General features: G+C 49.6%; 1 protein-coding gene across 1 annotated transcript in view; it reads left to right on the top strand.

Moving 5' to 3' along the window:
- Positions 1-2986: 2986 nt before the first annotated feature.
- The window catches only part of ABAT (4-aminobutyrate aminotransferase), an 81160-nt gene continuing 63171 nt past the window's right edge, over positions 2987-20975 (top strand). Inside the window, exon 1 of the mRNA XM_059154940.1 lies at positions 2987-3135. The gene's annotated coding sequence lies outside the window, so the exon portion shown is untranslated. The remainder of the gene's footprint in view (positions 3136-20975) is intronic.

Genomic DNA, 20975 nt, shown 5'->3' with positions numbered 1-20975 from the left:
GCTTCGCCCCCAGTGGGTACTGCAAATGTTTATTTGCCCTGATCGTCTTGGACCAAGACTTGACAAACTTTTTCTGAAAAGGGCCCAATGGTAAATATTTTTTGGTTTTGCAAGCTATATGGTCTCTGCCACAACTACTCAGCTTGGCCATTGTAGCACAAAGACAGCCACAGACGATGCATAGGTGAAGGGGTATCGCTGCGTGCCAATAAAACTTTACTTATGCACAGTGAAATTTGAATTTCAGTGTCATTTTCATGTGAAAGGAAATATTATTTATTTTTACTTTTTCCTACCATTTAAAATATAAAACCCACTTCATATCATAGCTTGCAGGTCATATAAAACAGATGGTGGGCTGCATTGGGCTTAAACTTTTGCTTTCTTGTTTTCCATTTTATTTAGTTATTTAGTTATTTGACAGATATAGAGATAGAGAGCACAAGTAGGCAGAGCGGCAGGCAGAGGGAGAGGGAGAAGCAGGCTCTCCACTGAGCAGGAAGCCCGATAAGGGGCTCAATCTCAGGACCCCGGGACCCAAGCTGAAGGCAACCGCTTAACTGACTGAGCCACACATGATCCCCTTGTTTCCATTTTAAATGTTTTTTCTTGGTTATAGGAGCAATATATATTTGTTATAGAATAATTAGAAGTTAGTGATATGTAAATAAAGTAAAATGAGAATCATCTATAATTTTAACATACAGCTATAACTATTTATACTAAAGAGAATTTTTTTTTCTCTCTCTCTCAATCTGTATTGGTGCTGTCCAATGCAATAGCCACTAGCTACATAATGATGATTTGGCCTGAAACAAAAATTAAATAAAATCTAAATTTTAGACACTCAGTTGACTAGTATATTTGTAAAGTCTTCAATACCCATGTATGGCCAATGGCTACCATCTTGGACAGGACCGATACAGAACATTTGTGCCACCACAAAGTTCTGTCAGACAGCACTGATCTATCCAGGTCTATTTACATCAATTTAACAAATACAGGATAACACCAAATAAAGTTTTTTGGTAGATACCTTTGTTCACTTAATATTTTGGGATGACATTTTCATACCACTTGATAGTCAATACTTATATCTTATTGGTGGAATTCTGTTCATGCAACAGATGTCCCTTGAGAGTCTCTGTGATTGTACTGTTGTTTCCAGTTTTTTGCTACAATAAACAAAATGCCAGTAAACCATTTTATCCCTAAACCTTTGCACCATTCATTGTTCAGGAAAATGTTTTTAATAGAAATACCCAGTTTCTCTCCAGGAAGGCTCCAATCATTTGTATTCCCATCAGCAATTCATGAAATTGTCCACTTCCTTGAAACCCCCTACTATATAGTATAGTATATACTACTATTACATATATGGTATAAATATAGTATATATATACTACTAGTAGTATATATAGTATAACCTACTATTATAAATAATAGTAGTAATAATAATAAAAATTAGGCCATTCTGGTAGATGACGTTTTTCCATCTCTTATGCCTGCCTTTCTTTGACAAACTTAATTTCCTCCTATGTTCATTGACCATTTTATTTCTTTGGGCAGGTTTTGGACAGTAAAGAGGATTATCTACATGGCTTAGATTTTAAGGAAAAATTGATAGATTTATAACCCAGGCCTCATAAAGTTCTGCAAGCAAGGTGGCAGGATTAACATGCCAAAAAATATTGTCAAAGCTCTCTCAATTTCAGCAGAACCTTGGATCAATTATATTTTCTGTCTGTTCCTTTGGATGATTCTTATTTATTGTTTCTTTTTGGTCCCTATCCTCATAGACCACACCAGAGAGCAGGTAGTGTGTTGCTGTTGGTTTTGGTTTTTGGTTTTTGTTTTTATTTTGTTTTGCTGTTTGGCTGTTTTTTTATTTGCTTATTTGTTTGTTCTTTACTTGTCTTAATTCCTAGAACAACAGTCCTTGCCTAACCAGAGGTAGGGTAGCCTGGATTCCTGGAAAGCAGAAAGGAGGGATCTCAGGTTCCTGCAAGATACCAGCAGACTAAAGAAACAATGACTGATCAGGATGAACAGGGAAAACCAAGCTATGCTCTTCTGTGGCCTTTTAGGGTCTGGAATTTTCATTCATTATGAGCTCTTGGTGATCACATGTTGTTCTGATGGGCAGTTTGTGTGTCTTTGACTCTACAACTGAATGAATGCATCCTCTTTCCAAATCCCTTTAGAAAGCTACTGGGCTATCAGTCGTTCACCCTTTAATATTAACTAGCTTTCCTATTGCATTTTAATTTATATAAAATCACCTTCATCACATCTACAATCTCATTTACACCCATGAAGGAGGTACTGTCACTATCGTCTTCCTTTGCTCTTAGGGAAACTGAGAATGGGGTAGGTTGGGTGATCTGCCCGAGATCATGCAGACGGAACCATGGACTCTTAGTCCAGTGCTCTTTGCATTGCCTTCAGGGTGCACAAGCTATTTCTCTCGTGGAGCTGGTTGGGCAGGAGGTATTAAGCGAATGGCAACTGGGAGGGCTGAGCGAGAGGGCCCTGAACGCCCGCCCCGGAGGGTGGCGGTGCAGAGAGGGGCAGGGCATCATACGACACTGAATCCGGATCTCGGGTTCCAGAGCCTGGGCGCGGGGTGCAGGTGAGGCAACTACACTCACTCGCAGCCCCCAGGACCCAGGATAGAGAGGACAGGAGGTAATTAAGGTCTAGGTGAAATCAACCTATAGAGCCGCCCCCTTTTAGAGACGCGCTTTCCAGCCTCCATCAGATAGGCTCCCCTCCGGCCTGACGAGGGTCCTCAGCCTCCTCCTCCCCAGCCCTAACCCTCGCTCCCGGCCCTCCCGGTCCCTCCTCCAGGCCCCCGGCTCCTTCGCCCCCGGAGGCCGGACTCTGCCCCCGCCCTGCCTTCCCCCTCCCCCCCGGGGGCGGTGGCCCGTGGCGGGCACGTTCATTGGCTGCGGCGCGAACGAGGGCCGGGGCCGGCAGCGCTGATTGGCCGGCGCGGCTCGGCGGAGCCAGGAAACCCCGCGAGTCGCTGGGGGAAGTGGGGCAGAGACTGGACGCACCCGGAGCTCAGAGCGCAGGGACCTCAAGTCGGAGCCCCGCAGATCCGAGTCCGCAGACCCGAGCCCGGGCCTTGAGGTAAGCGCACCGCGCCGGGTAGCGTGGGGGCGGGCCCGTCCACGCGAGACGGGTCCTTTGGCCATGCATCCAGGGAGCAAAAACGGGGCGTCTTCCTCCAGAATCGGGGCCCTCATCCACTGGAGACGCGGGTCCCCTCCCCCAAAAAGAGAGGGTCTCTCACCATCCAGAGAGCAGAATAGCCTCTTTTCCCATCAGAAATGGGCTCTTTCAGTCCTAGCCCCAGGTTCTAGAGATAGGATTCCGCTCCCTAATTTACCCCTTGGAATGGAATGTACCCTCCCAAAGTGGGGTCCAACCTCCGCACGTATCTAGGCGCCCCCCCCCCCAATCTCTTCGGAGACGGACGCACCTTCCGCCTCCCTCAGAAACTAAGTTTGGATCTCTTCTCCCACCCATGCTTCGGAATGATAAGGGTCTTAGATAGATAGATCACAGATAACAGTATCCTCCCTCCAGGGAAAATGAAAGCCCCCAGATGTTCTGGGAAATAAGCCCTTCCTCAAGACAGGGAAATCTCAGGGCAGAGACTCTGCATGTCACCCTCAAACCCAATAGGGATCTCCCTGCCTACCCCACCTCAGCATCTGGACTCTGGGATTTGTCTTCAGATAAATGATGATTCCGTTCCCCTCCCCCACCCCACCCAAGACCCCCTTCCCACCCTTTACAGAGAAATGCTTGCGGCAAACACCACCCCGTTAAAGCACATTGGGGAGGGTACCGTCTTCCTCCAACAAATGTAAGGCCAGGGACTTTCATACTCAGCAATAGGACAAGGGTCTGGCCACCCATCAGGACGGAGTCACCCACCTCACTCCACCTCTCTCTAACCCTTTCAAGAGACAGCCTCTCACTAGCACTCTACACCCACTCCCCCTGCCTTTCCCAAATCCCATCCTTACCGACTAGACTCCCACACCTCACTGCTGCACCTAATTCCATCTCACCTTTCTTCTCCCGCCCTGGCCAGAGATGAGTCCAGAGGAGGTTTGATAAGAATGAAGCCCTTAAAGCCAAGATCCTGAGCCTAGGGAGGATCCTTCTACTGCCCTCTGAACTCTGACTGCAGAGATGGCCTCTGAGGCAGTAGGACCACCAGGGACCCGCCCCCCACTCCCCTCACACAAAGGGCTGGTGTTCAGGATATTCTCCCCTGAGGCAGTCCAACCTCTCCCCTGGAGAAGGGAGTGTCACATGCAGAGAGGAAGACCCCAGCTTGCCCCTTTACCCACAGCTCCAGTGGGCACTGCTCAGTAGAATTCCCTGGGCACTTGGCCAGAGCAGGTAGATGCTACAGGAGCCATCCACTGGCTGGAGAGAGTGTTGGCTTTGCTGGGCTAAGGGTCAGGGTGTTGGTGACTTCAGGGGGGGCCGAACAGCTCTTCTCCGGCAGGCAAGCGTGGAGGACAGGAACGAGAAAGGCAAGGAGCTTTGCCTTGCTCTTTAGAGCTGCACCTGGGACATGAGGTATGGAGAAATGCGTGTCCTGGATGCTCAAAGAGGTCAGCCCCGGGGAGAGGTAAGACTGGAGTTCTAAGCTTCTGGATTAAAGGACTTCTAGAGGGCTTCTAGATTGAAGATCCTGCGCCTTCTTTTGAAGGTTGAGCGAACAGAGGCAGAAAGAGGGGAAGATACTTGCTCAAGGTCATCCGGCCAGTGGGTTGCAAAGCTAGTCACAGTCTCTCCCAGGATTGTGGGGTACTGGCATCCAGGACAGGAGCTCCGGTCCTCACATTTACAGCTGGGACTGCTGGGATTGACCTCTCCACTTGTCAGAGGTTGTATAGAGGCTCCGAGAATGTTGCGCAGCTTAGAGGGGGCAGAGCTGAAATGCAGCACTGCCCCCCGCCAGCAGACCACCTTGTAGAATCCACTCCACTCCACTCCTGGGGGTCTGCACTTAACTGCTTACCCCATGGGAGCTTTATGCTGAGCCCTCCACCGCACTGACACTTGCCAAAAGCCAAATCGACCGAGGATGGTGGATGAGATGGGTTGCAATGTGCTGGTGCCCAAGACTGCAGCCGGGGCCTCAGTTGTGTAGCTGGGTTTGCTCCGGGAACTTTGCACAGGCCCCTTCCCTCCTGTCCCTGCAGCTATCTCGTACCCCTGTTCAGAGCACAGCTTTTGTTCCTGAGGCACTGAATGGGGCCAGAGCTGAAACTGGCCGCAGGGCTCCAGAACCACCCAGCTGGGCAACAGTGACCAGGTCCCTGCAGATGGGAGGGTCTTGAGGCAGGGGCTTCCCCCTGCCTCCAGCTAAAGGGCTGGCAGTTATGCTCCAGTTTAGAGGAGGGAGCCCTGTGCAAGCTGCCAAGGTCAAAGTTCAGAGCATGAGGGGGGCTGGAGTGCATAGGGGTCAAGAGATCGGTCCCTGGACTCCTCTTATCTGGGTCTAGAGCCCAGATCTGCTACTTAGTGTGTGATCTTGAAGAGATTTTTAACCTTATCTACATAAAACGAGTTAATCCTCGTAAAGTGTGTAGCCTCTGCAACAAATGGGTGGGAGCAATGATTATGATTTCAAGTGCAAAGTCATAAAACCTTTGTGCTTTTAGGACCGCAGACCGCGGTGGTCCGATGAGCCAAGAGTGTATGGCTGGGGAGCCTCAGGCAGGCCATTCCCTCTCTGGGGCTCACTTCCCTCATCTTTGAATGAGGTTTGTTGGGGGGCAGGCATCAGATAAGAGAGAGCCGCAGAGCAGGCCTTCTTATCCTTGGCAGTATGGACATTGGGGGCGGAATAATTCTCTGTCTTGGAGGCCATCCTGTGCACTGAGGGAGTTGAGTTCCATTCTGGCCCCTCGTTACTAGATGCCAGTACGAGCCTGTCTGGCTATGCCAACTAAACTGTCTCCAGGCATTGGCAGACGTCCTCTGGGGGACAGAATGACACCCGCCTCTCCCACTGAGAACTGCTGGCCTAACGCACGTGTTTTGCATATCCTTGATGCTTCTCCTTCTTGGGCCTCCTTGTTCTGCTTCCTGCATGATGGAGGGGGTGGTGTCTAGCCGCTGAGCCTCTCCGCATTAACAGCGATCTCAGTCCTTCACATACAACACAACTTTACTGTGCATTGACCCGGCCTCCCATTTCACAGATGAGCAAACTAAGGCTCAAAGGGGTGAAATGGCCTGCCTAAGGGCATTACCCCCTTCCCTGCTAGAGGTCAAAGAAATGTTCATGCCAGCAGCAGTTTCAGAAATAACCTGGTTCTGAAGCCTTCTTCAGAAGGTCCTCTGGCCTTCTTTTCCAGAACTCGCACTGCCCTCCCACCGCTAGGACTCTCCTGGAGCAGTGCTCACTCGTGCATGTAGCTCGGCGAACACAGGAACGTTTACTGCAGAACTTTGCAGCACCAGCACAGGGAGGGGCTACAGCCCAGTGCGTTCACACGGGGAAATGAGCAGTCTTTTTAGAAAAATGAGGGAGATGTACATTCCTGACCTGGAAAGTTCCCCGAGACGTTTAGTGAAAACAATAAAGTTGCAGAATTAATATATACAGTATAAAAAAAAGATACATGTGAATGCGTAGGAGAATTAGTCAGGCAAGAAAGGGGCACAAAAGAGGCATGTAGGGACGCCTGGGTGGCTCAGTGGGTTAAAACCTATGCCTTTGGCTCAGGTCATGATCCCAGGGTCCTGGGATCGAGCCCCGCATTGGGCTCTCTGCTCCGCAGGAAACCTGCTTCCCTCTCTCTCTGTCTCTCTGCCTGCCTCTCTGCCTACTTGTGATCTCTGTCTGTCAAATAAATAAATAAAATCTTAAAAAAAAAAAAAAAGAGAGAGAGAGAGAGAGATGTATATGTAAGAATATACACACGGGGGAAGACGAAGGGGAGGAACCCTCCAGCCGGCTTCCCGTGCATTACAGATGAGCAAAGCACAGCACCCAGAGGTTGACAGACTTGCTCTGAGTCACTCTGCCAAGAGGTATGGCCATGGGACCCCAGCCCACAGGAGGAGCCCCACCGCTGTTCCCAGGGTCAGCATACTGGGTGCAGGTGAGGTCTGCGGACCGCACATTCCTGCCTGGACCTGTCCATCTCTCTGGGGAAGTGCCATGCCAGCAGTCTCAGTGGCTGAAACTTGGGCCTCTGTACTTCCCGAGAGTTCGGAAGCCACGAGAGAGGAATCTGAGGCTTCCCTGTCCCAGGCTGAACTTCTGCCCTGGCTCTAGGGAACTCGTCAGCATTCCAGTGGGCTCTGGGGTCACAGCGCCCACAACTGAACGGGGCTCCTGCCAGCATGACCGTGTCACGGGACCACTACACTTCTCAGCATTTTATTTCCCCAACTTTGGAAAGGGGTTAATAGTGGAAAGCAGAAAGGAAAGAGGTGGGAAGCGGGCAGTAATAGGACCTGCTCATCACCGAGCCGGCTTGAGTATCTCCCTGAGGGAATTCACCGAACAATGTTCCAACACCTAGTGTTCTCTGCTGCTACGAACACGTACCTGCAAGTTTGGGGTTTTATTTGTTTTTAAAGATTTTATTTATTTATTTGACAGAGATCACAAGTAGGTAGAGAGGCAGGCAGAGAGAGAGGAGGAAGCAGGCTCCCCACTGAGCAGAGAGCCTGATGAGGGTCTCAATCCCAGGACCCTGAGATCATGACCTGAGCCGAAGGCAGAGGCTTTAACCCACTGAGCCACCCAGGTGCCCCACATGTTTTGGTTTAAAGGCAGTTTGGGTTTCCTTTCTTTTGGCTGTATGCCCAGGCATGAACTAGTCAGGTCACATGATCAGTCACATGGTAACTCTTTGTTCAACCTGTTGAGGAACTGCCAAACGGCACCATTTTACGTTCCCACCAGCAGCGTGCGAAGGTTCCAATTTTTCCGCATCCTTACCAACGCTTGCTGTTTTCCAATTATTATTATTATTATTATTATTATTACTGTAACCGCCGTTCCAGCAGGTGTGAAGTGGTATCTCGTTGTGGTTTCGATTTGCAGTTCCCTAGTGACATGGAGCGTCTCCTCGTGTGCTTGTTGGCCATTGGTGTACTTTCTTGAGAGAAACATCTATTTAAGTCCCTTGCTCATTTTTGAGTTGTCTTTTGTGGTTGGGGTTTTATTGTTGTTGTTGTTGTTTTTAATATTCTATTTATTTATTTAGAGAGCTGGTGCATGTGGGGGCAGAGGGAGAAGGAGAGAATCCCAGCAGACTCCACTATGTGGGGCTTGGTCCCACAACCCCAAGACCATGACCTGAGTCAAAGTCGAGAGTCAGACACTCAACTGACTGAGCCACCCAGGCTCCCCTTGTGGTTGAGTTTTAAGAACTTTTTATATACATTACTGTGTGTTGTATTGCCATTTCCTCTTGCATGGAGGCATTTGCTCAGCTCCTGTGGGTCAGGCTGTCTTGTGACCTTGGGATACCAAGGTGACTATAATAGTTACTGCCCCCAAGGGGCTCCCAGTTTAGAGCAAAGTTTCTCAACCTCAACCCTACTAACTCTGGGGACTATCCTGCACGTGTTAGGATGTTTAGCATCATCCCTGATGCCTATCCCACTAAAAGCCAGTAGCACACTCCCACCCCCCATATTTGGACAACCAAAAACGTCTCCAGACATCACCAAATGTCCCATGGGGGCAGACTTGTCTCTGGTAGAGAACCACTGGTTTAGAGGCTAAGATAGGTGTGTATATCTACAATTTCAGTCCTGTCTCTTGTGCATAAGAGGGTTCATGGTGGACCTTCAGGACATACTTGGATGTTGGGTGGGTGATTGGATGGGTGGATGGATAGATGGATGGATGCACGGACACAACCACTTTGTTGGTTAGATAAAGGGATGGATGAGTGTGTAAATGGACGAATGAATAGATGAATACAATTTACAACGCCCAGACATGTGCCTGAAATTCTACTATGGGAAAACAAAACAGTGTTCTTCAAACTGCAATATTCTATCCTTTCTCTCCTCCTAGCATAGAGGTTCTCACGCTTGAGTATAAGAAGCCCTGGAGGGCTTGTTAACTCACAGATTGGTGGGCCTCACCACCAGACTTGGGGATTCATTAGAGTCACTGGCCTGGCAGAACGCTCCCAACCTGGTTTCCATGTTCTTTGAGAACCCTGTACCCGAATCCCCCACCTCGCCAACCTGTCCTTTCTCAGGGGTCTGTAGACTTAACTGCCAACTCCTCCCACTTAGGCGCTCGTGCTAATTACCTTGGACTATTGGCAGTGTGCTGGAAATCTGTTCCGTGGCCACACTGAGAATTTCTTCAAATCTGGGACCCACTGTGTCCTAGCTCCTCACTTCTGGGAATGTGTTACAGTGCCTCGTAGCATCACAGCATCTGGATACTCATTAGAAATTCAGACAGTTGGGGGTGCCTGGGTGGCTCAATTGTTTAGGTGACCAACTCTTGGTTTCAGCTCAGGTCCTGACCTCAGGGATTAAGCCCTGAGGGGGGCTCTGTACTCGGTGGGGAGTCTGCTTGAAATTCTCTCTCTCTCCCTCTGCCCCTCCTCCTGCTCGCTCATTCTCTCTCTAAAATAAATAAGTAAATCTTAAAAAAACACACACACACAAAGAAAAGAAATGCAGACTACTGGACCCTACAGAGGCCTACAGAATGTAAATCTGCAATTTAATAGTGTCCCAGTTTGGCGGTAAAGGGTGGGAGCTGGCATTCGTGGTCACATTCAAGTTTGGAAATCTTGTCCTAGGATATCTTTGTCACCCCCACAACTCAGAGCGAGGCCTTGCTTAGCTTTGCCAGTGAGCTCCACTGGCAGCGCTTGATACAGTATAAATGAGGTCCGGCTGGAACATCACGGGCATTTCTGGTCGTTCCTGTCTTTGCCTCATGCACTTTATCTCTTAGAATGTCTGAACCGAAGGCTTGACCTGTGAGAAAACAGAGGTCCAGAGGAGCAGGGCCTTGCTCAAGGTCACAAGATGATCATGAAGCAGAACGGAGATTGCCATCCATTCCCTCGAGGGGAGCAGGACCCTGAGGGGTTGATGGGCCACCGTGGTGACACAGCATGGCTCGGGAGGGTGGCATTCAGAAGTGGCTGGGCTTGCTCTTCCAAAGCAGGGGAAAAAATGGGAGATGACTTAAAAGTAGGCCAAGAGCCTGGGTGACTCAGTCGGTTAAGCATTTGCTTTCAGCTCAGGTCATGATCTCAGGGTTCCAGGATCCAGCCCCCACACTGGATTCTTTGCTCCATGGGGAGCTGGCTTCTCTCTCTCCCTCTGCCCCCTCCCTACTTGTACACTCACTTGCTCTTTCAAATAAAATCTTTAAAAGTAAAAGAAAAGCAAGCCAAGAAACAAATTGAGTGGTATGCTTTCATTTACTCAACAAGTTTTTATTGGGTACTCCACAGACACCAGACGCTGACATTGTGTATTTGGTATTGAGTGAAGACAGCAAGGTCTTGCCCTTAGTGGCTTCTGTCCTGGTGAGTGGTCCCATCACCCAAAGTCCATTCACTAATTACTGTGGCCTTTAGTTGCACAACTTCCGTGTGTCCTGCAGAGTACTAGGAGTGTGTGTGTGTGTGACGAGGGAGAGATAGAGACCCAGCTGCTACACCAGAGGTTCTTCTAGGCTGACTGTGGGGAGACAGACCAGACATCTGCCGTTCAGCGAGATGCATCCTGGGGAGGCTGGGAGAACTTAGAGTCTGGAACTCAGAGAAACCCTGGGGATGCTAGGGAAGAAATTGCAGGCAGAAATGGCAAGACAGATAGTCTCAGAGAGACTGAGAAACAGAGAGAATTTGAGCAGAGCCTCAGAGACATCACTGAAAATTGTAAAAAAGACAAATCTTCAGGGGTATCAGGTGGCTCAGTCGGTTAAGCATCTTGTGTGCCTTGGGCTCGGGTCATGATCCCAGGGTCCTAGGATTGAGTCCCATGTCTGGCTCTCCACTCAGCGAGGAGCCTGCTTCTCCCTCTCCCTTTGCTGGCCACTGTCCCTGCTTCTGTGCATGCGCATGCGCTCTCTCTGTCAAAATCTTTAAAAAAAGGAAGAAGTCTTCAGATTAAAAAAGAGTAAAATCATGACTCCTATGCAGACACAAAAGCACTGGATTAGGATTGTGTTAAGCTCACTCAGTGAGGGGCCCAAGTAGATGTTAGAACCAGTTCAAAGGTGAAGTCAACTAAAGCACAATTATGTATGGAGGAAAGGTGTGTTGAGATGAATTGCAAATGGAAGCAGAAAATGATCAGACACGACAGAATTTGCTCGTCTATCACTTTGCTATTACTTACAAAGAATTGGAAAAAATAGCTCAAAGATAACGAACAAGGCTAGAACCAGATAACCAGAAAGTTTGTATTATATGTAGATAATGCATAATATTCCATTAAGACACAGTTCCTCCCCTCCCCCCATAAAACCAGTGTTTAGAGGATGGTGGAGGCTTTCAGTGAGCACAGGGTGAGTGAATGAGGAGAGGGGAAGCTGCAGGAGGGCCAGGTCGTGGACACCCAGGTGACTGATGATAGTGTGTGGACTTGACGCAGAGACCAGTAGGGAACCGTGCAAGGGTTTTAAGCAAGGAGGTGACCTGATTTGATTAGCACCAAAGAAAGATCCTTCCGGAAGCTGGGTGGAGAGCAGACTCCAACTATAGGTGGATCAGAGAAGCCTGATAAAAGACAAGATGACAGGGATATCACCTCGAGTAAGGCTTGGCACATGTCTTCTGTAAAGGGCCAGATAGTAAGGACTTGAGCCTTTGCAGGCCATACAGTTAACAATCACAACTACTTACCTGTACCACGAGCAGCCAGAGACAGTCTAATGAATGGGCAAGGCTGTGTTCTAATAAAACTTTATTTACATAGATGGGCCAGTGGACCGGATGTCTTCCCCCACCACCAGCCCTCCACCACGGTTTGTCCATTTCTGACCTAGAGTGGTAGTAGAGTAGCTAGAGCTGTCCATGGTTTTGACAGGCCTACAGATCCGTCCTCTGCCTAGATCTCTAGAACCCATTAGTAGCTCTACTGGAGGGAGCCTAGGGACACCTTCTCCCATTAGCCTCTGAGCACGAGTTCCCTGAGGGAACCAGGCAACCCTTGGGGCAGATCCCTGGCCTTTCAGCAAAAGCTTTTAGGACCTCAAAACTCCTCTGGAGACAGGATTGGCCGAACAGCCTCTTCCAAGCAGCCAAAAGAGCAAGCCACCTCGGGAGGGCTGTTCCTGTGTGGGAACAGAGCCTGCCTCCCCTCTCCTTGCCCAGAGCTGTAAATAGCTCTCTGCTGGCTTTGCAGGCTGAGCGCCCTTCTGGGGACGGGCTGGAAATGAGCACACCAAGGCAAGGAGCGCTTGTGCAAATTACCGCCTGCACGTGGGGTTTGCGAGCCTGGCATCCTGCCCCAGCCCTAAGTGCACAGTCCTCCCAGGGACCAAAAGCAGGGCTCACATGAGAGCGGCACGTACAAGGACGTAGATGTTCTGCTCTGGGGACAAGGTGTGGGAAGGATTCAGAGCTAGGATCTCAGAGTAACCATAAGCTAGAGGGAGAGGGGAAATGTTCTGAAGACCCTGGACTCTGCCTACCCTGATGCAAGGACTCATAAATAGTGGCTGTTTGTGTTTGCCTAGGATTCAGTGGATTTTAGGGCTATGGCTAGGGCTGTTCTAAGGGGTATATTTGGTCATGTCCCTGAAGGAAAGACTGGTCAAACTGCAGAGGTGGGAACGCAGGCCCAGAGAGGGTGGCAGACTTGCCCTGGCTCTCAGAGTAACAACACCATGTCTACGGAGTGACCCAGGCATACGGACTCCGAGGCCCCGGGCCTGACCCTGAGCCACACGGGTGCCACTGTGTCCATCGTCCCCATCCCCCAACCCTCCATCTGAGCTCTGTTTACTTCTCAGTCATCGGGAATAATAACGTCCTATCCCTTGACCAGCTGCTGTGGCAAATGAGAAAGCAGAATTAAAAAGTCAGAAATGCTGAGTAAGACCAGCAGTAGGCAGAGGAAAGTCTGAAGCTCACAAAGAGCTCGGATTATTAGTAGTCATTGATCTCTTTCAGCCGAGTGCCCCACCTCAAGGGGCACACTCGAGGGCCTGCCGGGAGTATGGGTTGGGGTCTGTTTCTTCGTTGTTCCTGTGGGCTCAAGGGAAAGGTCACGTCTGTTGTGGGCTTCCTGAAGGCGCTGGAGATGGTGACTTCTGGACCTCAGTTTCCTCATCTGTAAAATGGCCACAATGAACAACGTATTGGCGGTTACCGGGTAGGAAGGTCAGGGTGAACGTGGCTGAATACTTTCTACCTGCCAGACACCAGGCTCTGTTTGGATGATCTCATTTGACGCTTTCAGTACCCAGATGGGAAGGTCCTCGTGTGGATGAAGGCAGAATCAGAGGGTTTTAAATTCCTTGGCAAAGGTCCGAGGTAGGAAGGCCCGGAAACTGGACTTGACCCGAGACCTGCCTGGCTCCAAAACCCATCTTCAAATGTGTGACCTCCGAGGGCCAGAGAGTCAGAATCTGGCTCCTTCCCTTCCCATGCCTTTATCTGTCCACTCTATATGTACTTACTCTGTTTTTAAGTGATAATTTATTTTCTGAATAGGCCAGGTAGCACGCAGTAAAATACTCCAACAGTAGAACTTACAAAGAAAAGAAAAGTAAATTTCCCTCCTTTATGCACATCTCCTGGGCTTCTTCCTTTCCCTCGAGGCAGCTCCACTATTTTAAAAGGGATCACTGTTTTGCACTTTGGGTTTTTTCTTTTTTTTTTGTTTTTTCCGTTTTCGTTTTGTTTTGTTAGGGGAGGAGGAGCAGAGAGGAGACAGAGAATCTTAACCAGACTCCCCTCTGAGCTCAATCCCAAGACCCTGAGATCACAACCTGAGCTGAAATCAAGAGTGAGCCACCCAGGTGCCCCTCACACTTTGTTTTTTTTTTATCCTTAATACATTGCACGGGGCTCTTGTTACCCTTTTCCATGGCTGCAGAAAATTCCGTGCTGTCGGCTACTTACTTATCCCACCAGCCCCTGTTGACAGGCTCCGCATCGTTCCCAGTATCTTGCCATCCCGGAGGAGGCAGCAACAGACAGCGATGTGCATAGTTATTTCACACACATGCAAATATTTCCGGAGCATAAATTCCTAGAAGTGGAATTGCTGCATCAAAAGCTATGTTGTGTAGGGTTTTTTTTTCCCCCAAATCCTTTCTGGAAACCTTTTTCTTATTAAATATAACATGCATATGGAAACATACACAAAACGAAAAAGAACGACTCAGTCTTTTCTCGGGGAGCTAGCGGTCCTATAAATGCAGCCGAGTCAGGGAGCAGACTGCCCTCCGGGAGCCGGAAACAGCAGGCTCCTTCTGCCCTTTGTAAGCATGATTCTAGCCGCAGGGAAGCCCTTCCATTCTCTCCCAGAGTCTGTCCTTGCCCTGGCCTAGCGCTCTTGTATATGTACTACCTGGGGAGGCATGCTTCATGACAGATTAGTTCTGTCGGTTTTTTTCCACTGCGTCTAGCTTCTCCCGCATGCCGGGACATCTGGGATTTATCCAGGCTACGCCCCAGAGTTTTGTCCATTCGTTTTCACTGTTGGCAGGTTGTCAGGGTGTGCACGGGCCCTCATTTCCCTTATCTTCCCCACGGCTGCATTTGCGTTGTTCGCGGTTTGAGACCTGTCTTCATCTGCCCCGGCGCCATGACAAAATACATAGTTCCGGAAGCTGAAGGTCCACGATTAGGGTGCCAGCCCCGTCCGGTTCCGGCAAGGGCTCTCATCCTGGCCATCTTCTCACTGTGTCCCCACAGGGCAGAGACAGCACCCCAGTGTCTCTCCTCCCTACAATGACACTAATCCCACCATGACAGCTCCACTAGCGCCACCTCATCCCAACCCACCTATCTCCCAAGCGCCCCATCTCCAAATACCATCACGCTGAGGGTTGGGGCTTCGCTCTATGAAGGAGGAAACACGATGGGATCCACAGCAAGGCTGGTTACACATAGTGCTGCCATGAGCCCAAAGTGTCTGCCCGATTTCGGCCTCCACCAGCCATTGCGTGAGACTTCCAGTCTGCTGCATATCCCATCCAGCTCCGATACCTGGACTTGCTATTGTATTTTGTCATTTGAGCCATTCTGGTGGGTGTGTAGTGGTTTTTAAAACTTCCCTACTGGGGAACCTGGGTGGCTCAGTGGGTTAAAGCCTCTGCCTTCGGTTCAAGTCATGATCCCAGGGGCCTGGGATTGAGTCCCACATCGGGCTCTCTGCTCAGCGGGGAGCCTGCTTCCCCCTCTCTCTCTGACTGCCTCTCTGCCTACTCGGGATCTCTGTCTGTCAAATAAATAAATAAAATCTTTAAAAAAAAAACAAAAAAATAAATAAAATTCCCTACTTACTCACTGAATTTGATCGTCCCTTCTATGTGTTTCTTGGTCGTTTGGATTTGCTCTTTTATGAAGCGTCCATTCAGATCTTTTGTCCATGTTTCTTTTAAATTGTCTGGGGTTTTTTTCTAACTGCTTTGTAGGAGTCTTTGTCACGCTTGATAATGATCCCTTTGGCAGTTGTGTGTTTTCCAAATAGCTCCTGTCCTGTGGTGTGATTCCCATTTTCCTGGTGACTTCTGGTGATTGGAATTTTTAATTTTTTATGGCTCACCTTATTAATCTTTTCTTTTATGGTTAATGGTTTTTGTGTCCTATTTCAGTAACCTAAGGTCATCCACAGTGCCCCCTCCTAAAAGCCTTGGCGTGTTTTTTGTTTGTTTGTTTTTGTTTTTAAGCCTTTGCGTTTTACCTTTCAGATCTGTTACCACCTGGGGTTGATGTTTATGTCCTGCATTAGGGAGGATCATGACGAATTTTTCTTTCCCTAGAGATAATCTAATTGACCCAATATCACCACCGCTTTGCCGTAGTCTCTTCTGTTCTCAGTTCTGTTGTATTGGTGTTTGTCTTTGACCTCCTTGTCATGTCGTCTTAACCACAGTAGCACTGGAATATGATGGAACGTGCCAGATGCCTTCTAAAGAGAATGCTACTGGGGCACCTGGGTGGCTCAGTGGGTTAAGCATCTGCCCTCGGCTCAGGTCATGATCTCAGGGTCATGGGATTGAGCCCCGCATCGGGCTCTCTGCTCAGCGGGGAGCCCGCTTCCTCCTCTCTCTCTGCCTGCCTCTCTGCCTACTTGTGATCTCTCTCTGTCTTTCAAATAAATAAATAAATAAATAAATAAAATCTTTAAAAAAAAATAAAGAGACTGATACTAACATTTAAACAAAAATGTACTGAGGGCCTAATGTGCTCCCAGATAGTGTAATGTTGGGGATATGGTTTTAAGTACAAGCACAACATAAAGAGTTCTGCGGTCCTGTAAGCAGCCAGACATGAACCAAATAACTATAGAAACAGATGCCATGGCAATGGGGTGGTGCCATAAGAGGGAGAGGCCTGTGGGTCTAAGAGTGTGTGAAGAGGGGACGGGTCAGGGAAGGCTTCCTGGAGGAGGTGTGTCATGAGTTGTATAGGAATTAAGGAATCGGAAGCAAGGGAAGAGCATTTGGGGGTAGTGGGAGCAGCATGTGCAACAGCTCTGAGGCAGAAGCCTACATGAGAAAGACACCAGATCCAAATGGGAGAATGCAGAGGGAGGGGAAGGACTTGTATGAGGAAATTAGAACAGCGAGTGGGGCCAGACCTCCAGATCTCCACATGAAGAGGAGTCCCAGGAGTCCTTTCTGCATACCTAGGGTTGCTTCTTTGCAGGACAAAATGTGCAACAACCTCTGGAGTGACAGCCCTGTTCCTCTCACTCTTCATAATCATCCCTGCTCACCACCCTGGGGAGGCGCTGGTGTCCTCACTCCAGGGATGAGAAAACAGAAGCTCAGAGAGCCTAAGTCACTTGCCTGAGACCACACAGCTGCTAAGGGACAAATATAATAGTCTCCAGCTCTCGAATTTAATTTCTAAACTTGAGTCGTACTTTTTTTTTTCTTTTCAAAATAAGGAGTAGGTCAGGCTGATGAAGAATTTCACTGTAGCTTTACAGCACTGTTCTGAGTCAGGATTCTAAAACGCCGCCAGATGCATGCCCTGAGCTGCACAGAGGGGTATCTAGGCCCAAGACCTCGATCCTGCTCTTGTGAACACTGTCATTTTAATTTGGTAGCCAGCGTGGGGTTTGGGTTCTTTCTAACCGGGGGTAATTAAGGTTTTAATCAAGACGTATGTCTACTGGGATTTTACAGAATTGGGAAGTGGGGAGAGATCCGTATATACACCAGCCCTCAAAATCTCATTAAAACTGCTCCATCCCTGTTTGGGGACGGGAGATCCAGACGCCGCGGACAAAGCTGACGTTATTTTCATGAATCCAGGCATCTGTTGTGTTCCTCGGGAGTTTTCAAGGCAGTGATTTGTTGGCAAGAGTACGAAGCAGCGGGGAGCTCCAGGGAGGTTTCAGAGCCTGGAGATATGGTGCCATCTGGGAATAAGGATTGGTTTATCCCTCGCTGGACGCTGGGATAGGTCAGGGGGTAAAAATCAAGCCGAATGCAGACTTCTGTGCGTCCCGACCTCCGCCGGCCCGTGCTCCATGTTGGCGCATGCTCTGTGTCCTGGGGGTCTAGGCTGTGCTTGGCGGTCCGGGTGCTGGCTGCGAGCACCCTCAGGAACCCCCTCATGACCCCATGATGTGATTTCAGACCCATTGATCAAACTTGCCCCTGTTCCCCAGAAACCAAGTGCAGGAGCTGGAGTTGGAACTGCTTTGCCGGAACTGTTCTGTGGGTCCCCTTGGAGGGGATGACCTGCCACTGTTCTTAAGAGAAGGAGATTTCCTCCGGGGGCAACGGTGCCCTGCCCCTCCTCCCACGCTCCAGGACATTTGTCAAGGTCTGGAGACACCTTGGGATGTCACAGCTGCCCCCGGGTGGGGGTGGGGGGTGGGGATGGAGATAGAGGAGCCATAGTGCTGAGGTAGAGAGACCCTGCTTAAAAGCACGCCTTTTCCATACCCTTTCTAGAGTTTTCAGAGGCCGTTTGCTTTGGGGAGTGCATCTCTCCATGATGCCTTGTCCATGGTGACTCGTTCTCGAGGGGTTTCTGGGGGTTCTCCCTAGATCTTTGTGTTGGGAGTCAGTAGAATGCTTTCGATAACATTAGTAAAGAGCTGAACCCGTGGTGTTGGGCTCAGCATAGATTTGATTTGATTTGATTTTTAAAGATTTTTATTTATTTATTTGACAGAGATCACAAGTAGGCAGACAGGCAGGCGGGGGCGGGGGGGAAGCAGGCTCGCCACTGAGCAGAGAACCCGATGTAGGGCTCCATCGCAGGACCCTGAGATCATGACCTGAGCCGAAGGCAGAGGCTTTAAACCACTGAGCCACCCAAGCGCCCCTCGGTGTAGATTTTAAAACTCACCATTCCGGCTCCTGCATTCCAGGCCGCTTCTGATGGTGCAACCCCCCCGGGTTGATGGGGGAAGTGGGAGAAAATCCCCCACAGGGGTCTGAATCCCTGAGTACCGGCCGTACCATATTCTGGGCCTCCTTCTGGGAATGAGAAATGCTCATAAACTCGGGCCATGCCGGTCAGCACGCTGTCCCAAAGGTCACTCACTGTCTGCATGTTCATCTGGAGGGAAGGAGCAAGTGTGCAGGCCTCTCCTTGCCCTTCCTGTAAGGGTTCCACCGTCTTGCACAACTGATAAACACTTTCCCCGGTACAGTTAGGGAGAGATTCACGTGGTTCAGACCTTGAAGGAGCCAAGGTGTGTCATACGAGGTAGGAGATGGAAACAGAATTTTCCCGGGACTGGTAATCTTTAACCTGGAGAAGGTTATGAAATGAGGCATGTTCCCCTTTCAGGCACAGGGGTTACCAGGAAAGTCCTGTCAAGGCTCAGCTGGGGTCTGCAGGGGCCCTCTCCGCATCCTCCCCCCCACCCCCGCCGGTGTCAATGAGCGGAGCCAGCTGCAGGGCTCAGGGATGTCCCCACACGAAGTCGCTGCACCGCCGCTGTCAGGGCTTGCTTTGGGGGTGGTGCCTGGGTAGCGCACGGCTCTGCTTTTCACAGGGAACAAAAGGGCACATGAAACCTTTGACTAGCCTCTCTTCCGAGGGCGTTACAGGAGTATTATTATTTAACCCCCAAGGTAGGCCCTGTTCTCATCAACATCTTACAAAGGAGGAAACAGGCACAGAAGGTCTCAGTAACTTGCCCAAGATTATATGAGGTTGAAATTTTCCCATTTCCACCTTCGGTGATTAAGGGTTCAAGGGCAGTCTGGTCCAGAGAGGCAGCCTCCTGTTGCTTAGGGCAGGTCCCCCATCATTCGTGGAGGAAGGTCCTCTGGCCACCCCAGTGAGTGGCCGCTTCTCTTTGGGGGAAGTCATTGTTGGGGTCCTCCTTCTCATACCACTCTGTCGTCTTTCTCCAGCACTCAACTGTGCATCCCAAGAGGACACGGGTTTTATATGTCCTTTCCGTGACCCTAGCATTGTCCCAGGAGCTGGCATAAAATGAGCACGTGGCCAGTGTTTGTTGAATGCATACATGAGTACGTTATTTGGATATTTGGATGAACTCTATCAGATAAGTTCTTGACTGGGTTCCATATACATTCAGGTCCCAAATTTGCTTGGAGGGATTTCTTTTGTTTTCATCTTGCCCGCCTTTTGCCACTAAGCTTATTGTTTTGAGATCCTTGTAGATTCACATGTAGTTGTAAGACATAATACAGGGAGATGCCCTGTGCTCTGCACTCAGTTTCCCCCAACAGTAACATCTTGCTAATCTGTAGCCACAACCAGAAACTTGGCATGGATACGAGCCACCCATCTCATTGAGATCTCTTCAGCTTTATGTGAATTCACCTTGTACATTTCTTTTTCTTTTTTTCAAGATCTTATTCCTTTGAGAGAGAGAGAGTACGCACAAGCAGGGGGAGGGGCAGAGGGAGACGCAGACTCCCTGCTTCGCAGGGAGTGCAGTACAGGGCTTGATTCTAGCACCCTGGGATCATGACCTGAGCTGAAGGCAGATGCTTATCCCACTGAGCCACCCAGGCGCCCCACCTTGTATGTCTCTAAACAACAATGATTTCTATCCTCATGCAGGTGCCAGCTTAAACCAAAAGTTAACACCATCTCAGGGTGGCTCCGGGGTTAGGCCTGGGGTCTTCAGAGGTGGAGGCTGTGGATGGTGAGGTTGGGTCACCCTGTGGGTGCCTGGTTACCCAAGATCCAGCCACCTGCGCGGCCGATTCCCTGAGCTCCTCTGGAGCTCAAAGAGAAAGGGTGAGGAGACGGCACTGCGCAGGCATGGTGTGGCCGATCCCTAAAACCCACCCCAGGGGGGAGACAAAGGTGATGCGACTGCTGGGCTGTGAGAGCATTTAAAGTGATGTCTAGTAAATCCCTACAGGTAACTCATGTGCTCCCCACACACCACCTAAATCCTTGTCCACAGGTTCGAATCCCCAGCTCAGCAGTAAAACCTCGAGCTTGTCAGTTAACCTCTCTGAGCCTCTACTGTAAAATGGGCATAACCATCGTATCTAGTGGGGTGGTCCTGGTGGGGATTAAATGAGATGATACTTAGAGACACCCGGAAGAGTGCCTGATACAGAGTAACTGCTCGGTGGAAACTGACATTAACCTGGCCATCATATCTTTACATTGAATCGATGTGCTTTATTCACTGGGCTTTGCCCCAGGCACCCATATGCACACACCAATGCGGTTTTAGACCCGAGGACCAGGGGTGACCACTGGCTGTTGGGAAGTGACATGATTCTGAGCCTCATTTTCTTCTTTTGGAGAATAGGCATGACGATAGACCCCGCCTCACAGACT

This window comes from Mustela lutreola, chromosome 17 (genome assembly GCF_030435805.1).
Source record: "Mustela lutreola isolate mMusLut2 chromosome 17, mMusLut2.pri, whole genome shotgun sequence".
Lineage (NCBI taxonomy): Eukaryota > Metazoa > Chordata > Mammalia > Carnivora > Mustelidae > Mustela > Mustela lutreola.
The sequence above is the reverse complement of the archived record's forward strand: the minus strand, read 5'-3'. Positions and strand labels throughout refer to the sequence as shown.